We start from the raw sequence: 6,000 nt of genomic DNA, 5'->3' as shown, positions 1-6,000 counted from the left end.
AATCACTGGCTAAATTAAGAGCTGTTAAGTCTTCACTCTAGAATTCTAGAATATTTGTCCTGGAGTTTGTTTGGAGACTTGTTATGCATCTTGTAGACAAACCTGTGGCAGCAAATGCACAAATAAGCAGTGGAAGAAAACCGGAACTCCTTTTGGGCCGTGATTGTGATAGAACTAGAGGTCAAGTTTGCAGCACTTGAAGCCATTCTTAAAGGGCGGCTCCTGGAAGATACCAGTAGCTGTTGACAACAGTTATGGAAACAAAGGAAATTAGACAAATAATCAGGTAACACCTATTTTATTGAAGAGCACGTATGGAGCGTTTCTGTTTCTTTGGTTTGGGTTTGGGTCTCTTCAGGTAGACAGGACACACGTAGCACTTCCTGTCAAGGTTTCATTCTGGTTCTCTCCAAGCCTCTTTTTCACTCCAAGTCTGAAGTCTGCAGAGAACCAGGAAAAAATATAAATGGCACTTTTCTTCTTGTAGAAGGAGTCTCTTTTATTACATACTTTGCATTTCTGTAAAATGATTAAGGAATGATTAAGGAATAAGAAGCATAATTTTTTTACGTGTAAAAAGCTTAAGATACAATATAGTAAAAAAGTCAATTGTAGAATTTAAGTAGTGGGTATGGGAGTATTTACTGTACAATACTCTAAACTTTTCTTTATCTTTGAAAATTTTCATAATAAAATGTTAGGTAGTGAGAGCTTTAAATACAATTAAGTACAATCTAGAAATTACACACCAAACTACGAACAGTGGTTATCATTGTGAGGTTAGGAACTAATAAGAGACTTTCACTTCCTCTGAGTGGTTTGTATTTTACACAAAAGCTGTGTTATCTATTAGGAAAATAATTTCCATTTTATATATAAAATAAAATTTGTAGAAAAGTTACCAGTAAAACAGAAAATAGATCACTGGACTGCTTTAAAATTCTGTATCCTTTTGATGGAGAGTGAAAAGGAAAATGATGTCACTCGTGTTGGAGGGTTCTTTCTCCCCATGGGTTGTGCTAGAGGAATTACTTTTTAAATTTCATTAGGAACCAAATAATAGAAAAGTCAGGAAACAATCACAAACAGAGTATGTTGACACTCTATTATGTGCAGTACTTTGTTGGAAACATAGAAATACATATATATATATATATAACTTTTCCCTGTCTTCAAATTGCATATGATTTAGCTGAAGAGACAAAACTGACATAATGAAGGAAAAGACAATTTAAAACCAAATTCTCATCAAACAGAAATCCAGAAAAAAGGACTTGAATCAAGTGATCAGGCAGAATTAATTTAACTGAGGAAAACTACAGGGGAGAGTCTGGGCATTGAAAAATCTCCCAAACGTTTAGATGGGTCATAATCAATGATAAGATATATTCCTTTCTAGGTTTTTTTCTATGTAAAAAAAATTATACGGGGACCGCCCAGTGGTGTAGTAGTTAAGTGCGTATGCTCTGCTTAGGTGGCCCAGGATTCGCAGGTTTGGATCCCAGGCGTGCACCGCCACACTGCTTGTCAAGCCATGCTGTGGCAGTGTCCCATATAAAGTAGAAGACAGGCACGGATGTTAGACCAGGTCCAATCTTCCTCGACAAAAAGAGGAGGATTGGCATCAGCTCAGGGTTGATCTTCCTCACAAAAAAAAAAAAAAATTATATGTGTATATATAGGGATCATACTGTATAAGTCATTATATGTATATGTCAGGATTATACTGCATAAGCGATTTTTGAATCCATTTTCATAAATATAATATACCACAAGAACTTGCACATATCAGTAATTACTTGTCTAGCTATGACTTGAAATTGCTGCCTGGAATTTCATCATTTGGGCATATATTATTTTATCAGTCCTTATTTTGTAGACAGTCATGTTTGGTCGGTATTTAACTAATATTCTAAATAATGTTGAAGAATATCCCTATATCGAATATTTTGATATTTTCATATAACCAAATACACCACTCTTTTCCTGAATTTTTGGTTCTTTCTTTGCTTTTTTCTTTGAGGTCTGGGATAATGGGTGATTTTTATACCATAGATGAGGTATAGTAACAGGTGCTCTGATTTAAGAAAAGTCACACAGGAAAATCAATTTCTACAAGAGATAAAACTGTGAACAAGTTCTTCATTTTATATAAATGGTTTTCCATAAGGTTTCTAACTACAGATGTGCTTAAAGCATCCTTCTACTTATAGCGTTATAATTTATATGCCTTAGTGCATAATTTTGTGTTGATACGTACATTGAGTTTGTTTCACTATAATTTAGATACATTTTTTAAAGGTAAAAATTGATACAAATACCATAAACTTTATTTTTAAGTACTTTTTAAATTGATTTTCTTAAGAATAAGCTGCAATGTATTCCATACCAACATTAATCTGAAAACTATTTGAATATCATCCACAAGCTAGACTATTTGTATCCAGCATATCAGAAATTCAGATGTTAAGCTTTTCTTGGAAAATAAATTTTTCTTAGAAATGCAGAAATTAAGTAAGTATTTCCAGAATGAAAATGTTCCTCCGGCAGTGTAAGTATTCTGTTTCCTTTAAAGGTTTAATATTTTGCCAAATGTGGCTGTCTGAAGTAGCACAAGTACAGCCCTTCCTGCGGAACCGTTTGTCATGTACCTACATTCCCTGTGTTTACTGTCCTCTGTGTATTGCTAAACTTCACTTTTAACAGGAGAAAATAGGCCTTAAAAGGGAAGCAGCATTTTACTGCTGAGCAAGGAAGCTATTTGTATTCCTTTTTCAAAGCCTGCCTAGGAGCATGTAGAATGCCTCTTGACCAAAGGAGATGGTATGAATATTCATGTGTTTTCTGAATCACAGAGTTGAGGCCGTATGGTTTTCCCATTTATCAATTACTGGTTTAGGATTATCCAGCCGAAGAGTTGAACTGATTAACAACGCTCTTTTTGTTTGCTCTGTGTTGAGGTGGAGCAGCCCAGTGACAACTGTATTATTTCTTGCCTCTTCAGCTGTCCACACTTGTGCAATAAGCTTAACATCCTGTCAGGTTTCATCATGTAGCCTCTTTATTACCACATTGTGAGAATTTGTATAGTTGTAAATCAGAACGACTTTTTAAAGTTTAATTTCTCATTGCAGTCAAGACCCCATGGTTACCCTGCCTAACAAGCATGGCTAATCGTGCCCGTCATAAGTGAGCTCAGGTATGCCTGGCATCTGACTGGAAAATTAAAGTTTTAAAAGTTAATGCCACGGGCAGTTGCGAAATGCAGCTGCAGTGAGAACCGGACTGTGGTAGAGACGTTGGAGTAATTCAGACAAACTCACCTTTGATGGACCAAATTAGCGTATGTGTTTTGGTTTTGTTTTACATTTGTTGTTGGTTTTCTTTCTCTTTTTCTCTCATCTTCTATCTTAGTTCCTATGTCAACTGTCACTAGGAGATTTTTTCTAGGACTACTACTACTGTTATTAAAATTAGAAAAAAACAACAGTGAATTCTTTAGTGGTTTGAGAACTCCGTTTTTCAGAAACTCAAAATTCTAAACTCTTTTTGAAAAAGGAAAAAAGTAGTTAGTAACCTAGAGGTTGGTGTCCTTTCCCTCTCTCTACCTCTCTCTCTGCCTTTCTCTCAACCCCCCTCAACTCCCCCCCTTGGTCTCCTCTTTTCCCCTCCTTCGTGTTTACTTTCATTAGTATGCAACGGTACGTTTTAATGGGACAGCGTGAAAATAGTAAAAGCCTAAGGGGCTTTCTTGAGTATATTCTCACTTTAAATGCTGAAGTAGTGATTTCTTTTTCAAGAGAACAGTGAACCTGCTCAACCAGTATTTAGCAGCTTAGATTTTTTTTTTTTTTTTAAAGATTTTATTTATTCAGTTTTTCCCCCCAAAGCCCCAGTAGACAGTTGTATGTCATAGGTTCACATCCTTCTAGTTGCTGTACGTGGGACCCGGCCTCACGTTGGACGGAGAAGCGGTGCCTCGGGGCGCGCCCGGGATCCGAACCCGGGCCGCCAGCATCAGAGCGCACACACCTAACCGCTAAGCCACGGAGCTGGCCCCAAGCAGCTTAGATTTAAATCCAAACTTTTCTTTTTGCCCTGTTCCATATTGATTCCCGCTTTATCCCCTTTTCTGTTTCTTTGTGGTTTAGTTTGCTATCTTTGACTGGGGTCATCTATTTCAGTTTGTGTGGGTATAAACATCCCCATGCTTTGTTCTCTTCTTCAGTGATGGGCAGCCAGTTTCAAATCTACAGAAGACTATTTTTACATATATATTTTGAATTATTTCTTACATTCCTCTATTATTGTGAAGGAAATCAGGCTGCCTCTACAATCTACTGACTATTCCCGTGCAGTCTGAATTAGCTGTCATTTCGTTCTTTCTTCCTGTGCACAACTTTTACTGCTAACCTGTTTGAAAAGGAGCAGGGGAGGAGAGAGAGAGACTGCCCTGCACTTTAGTTGAGTAGAGCTAACTCCTGTGCTTAGAGTGGGAGAATCTGATTTTCTCTGTGTTTCGGGGACTAGGCAAGAGGCAAGTTAGCACCTTCCAGCCCTTAGGAATCTCTCAAACAGCTTTTGCTGACAAAGAGTCTCCAAGTGATTGAATCACTTACCCTACAAAACAAACCTGATACAAACAAGTAACTGCATATTTTAAGTGGGTATAAAAGAATTCTATAGTATGGGAAAACAAATTAAAGTTTTTTTTGGAAAAAATATCCCTTTGCCATGTAGGACTCTATCACATCAAGACAGATTGTGTCAGTGCTGCTGAATTGCTTCTCTCAGATCCAAGCACATCATTCTGTGCAGAGTACGAGGCTCTGGCTGTCTGGGATTCTGAAAATTCTGTTTGTGAAGCAATAAACAGTGTCAAATTCTTTGTTCATCATTCTGAACACCAAGTCTTGCATTGTGAATTCTGTTTTTCTGGTTTCTAAATCCTGAGTGGTTGCATGCAATATACATGTGGAGTGGAGATTAAAAAGATTCTGTCTGTATAAGTTCTTACTCCTTCTAAAGCCTGTGCTTTATTTGGTGAGTGCGACTCGAGTAGATTCACGCTCATTTTTTTTTTTCTGATGAGTGAGTTAGATTGTTTGATTTCCATTTTATCAAATGTACTTTCAACATTATACACACGCTAAGGCTGTAACACTGTGTCTCATTTCTGATTTAGATTTAGTGTCTTCCAGATCACTATATGGCCAAAAATGATTATGTATTCATTAACAAAATAATAAATAAAACACAGGGCCGCTAAATGAACACTTAAGAAAGAGAAAAATAACCAACTGTCTTCAGTGTTGAGTTTGTTTTTCAATAAAGTTGACCTCTCACTTATTCTAGTGTCCTCCTTTCTGATCCATTTTTCTCTTCCGTTCATTTCGTTCCCATATTACAGTACATAAATAAAAATATCAAAAGTAAGAATTTTATATTTCTACACTGCCATCTTTGTAATTCAAAATCTTTCTAATTACAGTCATTCATTCAGCTGTTTAGGCTGAAAATCAAGTATAATGTTCTTAGAATTTTCTGCACGGTGATTACAACTTCAGAGAAAGCTGCTTTCAGCAAACAACATTGGAAAAAGTTGGCTTAAGACTTTCAAATTCACTAATAAGTTCACCATAAACAGTAAATGATGGCAAATATAAAGTCAACCTGAAACATAAAAGCAAATCTCTAAAAAAAATGCAAATATGTCATCTCCATTTATGTAAGCAGAGTGTTACTTTTTCCCCCTCCTTTTTAAATAGACTTTATTTTTTAGAGCAGTTTTAAGTTCACAGCAAAGTTGAGCAGAAAGTACAGAGAGTTCCCACTCACACTTTACGCCCACACACTCACAGCCTCCCCCACTATCAACATCACACAACGGGGTGGTACATTTCTTGTAATTTACTTTTTTATTTGTTAGTGAAATGAGACAACTCCCGGGTGTTGAATCTGTTGATACTCTGGGTAAAAAAGTTACATTTTTAGCTCAGT

At 36.5% G+C, this 6,000-nt stretch overlaps 1 long non-coding RNA gene across 4 annotated transcripts in view; it reads right to left on the bottom strand.

Annotated features, from left to right (window-relative positions):
• Positions 1 to 289: 289 nt before the first annotated feature.
• Positions 290 to 6,000, bottom strand: part of LOC147918073 (uncharacterized) — a 67,393-nt gene continuing 61,682 nt past the window's right edge. For all 4 annotated transcript variants that reach the window (XR_015556197.1, XR_015556199.1, XR_015556198.1 and 1 more), the window contains one exon: positions 290 to 440. This is a non-coding gene — a long non-coding RNA (uncharacterized LOC147918073). The remainder of the gene's footprint in view (positions 441 to 6,000) is intronic.

This window comes from Ceratotherium simum, chromosome 2, assembly GCF_057802395.1.
Source record: "Ceratotherium simum simum isolate JZ-2026a chromosome 2, ASM5780239v1, whole genome shotgun sequence".
NCBI lineage: Eukaryota > Metazoa > Chordata > Mammalia > Perissodactyla > Rhinocerotidae > Ceratotherium > Ceratotherium simum.
The sequence above is the reverse complement of the archived record's forward strand: the minus strand, read 5'-3'. Positions and strand labels throughout refer to the sequence as shown.